The sequence below is a fragment of the Musca domestica genome, unplaced genomic scaffold, assembly GCF_030504385.1.
Source record: "Musca domestica strain aabys unplaced genomic scaffold, Musca_domestica.polishedcontigs.V.1.1 13, whole genome shotgun sequence".
Lineage (NCBI taxonomy): Eukaryota > Metazoa > Arthropoda > Insecta > Diptera > Muscidae > Musca > Musca domestica.
This window is the reverse complement of record NW_026712172.1, coordinates 970,092-974,318: the sequence shown is the minus strand read 5'-3', so window position 1 is coordinate 974,318 and position 4,227 is coordinate 970,092.

Genomic DNA, 4,227 nt, shown 5'->3' with positions numbered 1-4,227 from the left:
TTACTAATCTCAAATACCAAATTTGAAACAATTCCGGTTAAATAATGTCACTAAAATCATCAAAATGGCGAATATCGGGAGGTACCGTTATATGGGGGCGTGGACCTACATGGCCCATTTACGAACGTAACCTGCCTACTGGGAAAATAAACACGTGTGCAAAATTTTAGCCTTCTATCTCAATTCGTTCGAAAGATAGATTACAACAGACAGACGGACAGACAGACAGACAGACGGACATGGCTAAATCGACTTAGAATTTTACGCAGATCAAGAATATATATACTTTGTTGGGTCTGACATGAGTATTTCGAGGAGTTACAAACGGAATGACAAAGTTAATATACAATTAAAGTTAATTATACAATTTTGTGATAAAACTGTATTGCCTTACTATTTTAGATTCCATCTTGTGGAATAACCCCAAAACTTTCCTCTCCCTTATTTGAGCTTCTGCATCTCCACTACTAATACTAAACTATTGAATTCCTGCAACTCTTTTGATGCCTCCAGTCTGAAATGAGATTGAAATAATATATACCAAAGATTTAAAAATTTATTACTCATCATTGCCTTAAGAATTCTGTCCGGAAATGCGTCCTAAATTCGCGTGATTTTTATATATTAATATTTTTTAACCGGCAGTTTTCTTAAAAAATCAAAATAAGTTTGTCAACCAAGAACAGATTTGAGAAAAGATTGTGCAACATAAGCGCTTCTCAAGCATTGTTATAAAATTGTTATGATAAACTATTTTTATAATATTATTCTCAAGCTGTATTGAGTTTTTTGTATGTTGGTTATTGACAAAAAGGAATTCGCTGAACTATTTTTCTGTCCAGGCGAATATATATTTTTTGCCCCAATAACTAGTGTGAAAATATATGTAGTTGAAGAGTTGTATTTGGGAATTCGCCTTCCAGTCGACCTTATAATTAGGACATGCTTGATTCCATATGTTCATGGAACGGCACACAAAATTCTTGCCAAAATTCCGAATTTTTTTAAAATTAAAATACGGTTCTTGATTCGTTTCATTAGTTTTTTAAAACAAAGGTTTGTTCACGATTCGTTTAATTTGTAATCGTGTAATTTTCGCATTATCAAGGACTCGACAACAAGCGCAAGAGATCGAAGTTAAGATAAATCAACGCAAACGTACTGTTTTATGTATGAATGCTTTTATGTAATTTTGTGGTCAGTTACATACTACAGTGGGCAGGGTGCATCGATAGAAGGGTGCAGATACTCCTTCTCAATCAATCGATTGGGAACAATATCTAACTAATTCAGCATTCATTTCATTCCCGTATTTAAGCAAAAAATCTTAATAAATTAAATTTTTATACCCTCCACTATACTATCGAGGGTATATTAACTTTGTCATTCAGTTTGTAACTCCTCGAAATACTCAGACCCCACAAAGTATATATATTCTTGTTCAGCGTAAAATTCTAACTCGATTTAGCGATGTCCGTCTGTCAGTCTGTTGTAATCACGCTATCTTTCGAACGAATTGAGATAGAAGGCTTAATTTTGCACACATGTTTATTTTTCCAGCAGGCAGGTTAAGTTCGTAAATGGACAATGTAGGTCCACGTTTTCATATAGCCCCCATATAACGGTACCTCCCAATATTCGGTATTTTGATGATTTTATCGACATTATTAACCGGAATTGTTTCAAATTTGGTGCTTGAAGTTCGTAATGGATACTAAAGTCTATGATAAAAAATAGTCTGTGCAGGTCAACGTCTTCGTATAGCCCCCATATAACGATACCTCCCTATATTCGGTATTTTGATGATTTTGGCGACATTATTAACCGGAACTGTTTCAAATTTGGTATTTGAAGTTCGTAATGGATACTACAGTCTATGATAAAAAACTGTCTGTGCAGGTCCACGTCTTCGTATAGCCCCCATATAACGGTACCTCCCAATATTCGGTATTTTGATGATTTTAGCGTCATTATTCACCAGAATTGTTTCAAACTACGTATGTAGAGTTCGTAATGGAACAACAGTCTGTGACAGAAAATTGCCTATGCAGGTCCAGGTCTTCGTATAGACCCCATATATCAGTACCTCCCTATATTCGGTATTTTGACGATTTTAGGTACAATACTCACCGAAATTGTTTGAGATGTTGTATTTGAAGTTCGTAACGGATGCTACAGTCTGTGACACAAAATTGTCAATGCTGGTCCAGGTCTTCGCACAGCTCCGATATAACGGTACCCCCCTATATATGATATTTTGAAGACTTTAGCTACATTATTGACCGTTTATTTGAAATGGTAATGGCTTATGACAAACAATGCCTATGTAGGTCCACGTCGTATGTACCCCAATATAACTACTATCTTCGGAATTTTTAAAATTGTAACAGAATTTTTTAAGGATTTTATTTTTCGATAATATCAAAATTCATTCCAAATGGTGGAGCGTATTCGAAGTTCGGCCCGGCCGATCTTACTGCTTTTTAACTTGTTTCAAGTAGGATTTTCTTTCAATAGTTTATACTATTGTCTAATTTTGGTTCCAGAGATGTTACTTTTTATACCCTCCACCATAATATGGATGGTATGTTATGTTTGCCATTCCGTTTGTAACTCCTCGAAATGTACATTTTAGACCCCACAAAGTATATATATTCTTGATCAGCATAAAATTCTATGTCGATATAGCGATGCCCGCCCTTCTGTGGAAATCACTCTAGCTTTTGAACGAAATAAAGTTGGTTGATAAAATTTTACTCAAATGTAAGTTTTGTTTGCAGGACTTTTGGTATCGACCATGTAGGTCCACGTTTTTATATAGCCCCCATATAATGGTACATCCTTATTTTCGGTATTTTGGCGATTTTAGCGCCATTATTCAGATTATTTTTCAAAATTGGGTATTTTATTCGTAATAGATACTACAGCCTAAGACAGAAAATTGTCTGTGCAGGTCGAAGTCTCCGATAGCCCCCATGAAATGATGTCTCCCGATATTTGCTATTTTTATGGTTTTAGCGACATTATTCACTGGATTTGTTTCAAATTTGGTACTTGAAGTTCGTACTGGATACTACAACCTATGACAGAAAATTGTCTGTGCAGGTCGAAGTCTCCGATAGCCCCCATGAAAGGGCGTCTCCCGATATTTGCTATTTTGATGATTTTAGCGACATTATTCACTGGATTTGTTTCAAATTTTGGTACTTGAAGTTCGTAATGTATACAGTATACTGCAGCCTATGACAGAAAATTGTCTGCGGGTTTACGTTTTGGTATAGCTACATTATTCACCGATTTTTTTTTCAAGTTTCGCATTTGAATATTGTGATGGCTTATGACAAAAGTTGCCTATGCAGGTCCACGTCGTCGTATAGACCCTAATATAACGGCTACATTCGGAAGTTTTAAGATTTAAACAGACATTTTTTTGAATATTGTCCAATTCGTTACAAATGGTGAAAGGCATTCAAAGTTCGGGTGAACTTATAGCTATTTTACTTGTTTTGTTTCCGCAACTGCTTTACTCGAAAATCTTTAATTCATTGGGTTTATCCTAGTAAGAAGAAAGTTGTTGGAGATAGAAGAGTCTTCCTATTCAGGGAATGCCTTGGCAAACTTGTAATTGATAATGGAATATATGTGTAAGGATAACGTTAGAGTTTCTATCTCCCATCTGCCAATAGTCTATAATTCTTCATCATTGGTGCAGTCTACAATACTCAGAAACACTGTTGTTGCATCTTGAGGTCCGTAATCTGATACTATGGTGGCCAGTCAGAATACCTACCGCGATTGTTAAAACAGACGTACTGGGTGATAGAAGGGAGCTTTGTTTTCGTGATAGTCTCATCAATCGGTGGATCAGTATAATTGGATTCACGTCGATCTAATTAGTATTAGTTTTTGTTTTGCTGTTCACTTGTCTATAATAATTGTTGTAGCATATTTCAGCAGATATATTTAATACATTTATTTCTATTGTAAAAATTTAATCAAGTATTAGGTTGAGCATATTTTCAGACATAGATTTAACAATGGCTTGGTTATACAAAGAGTGTAATATAACAAGTTAAACTGAGCGTCTAATTACATGTTTGTTGTGCGAGAAACATGCTCATTTAAAATGTGCTGGTTTCAATGGCAAACAGTTTGATCTCATTACTAATAGATAAAAAGGTCTTCGTTGGACTCATGATCTTCCCCTCTCTCCTTCGAGCTCAGCTG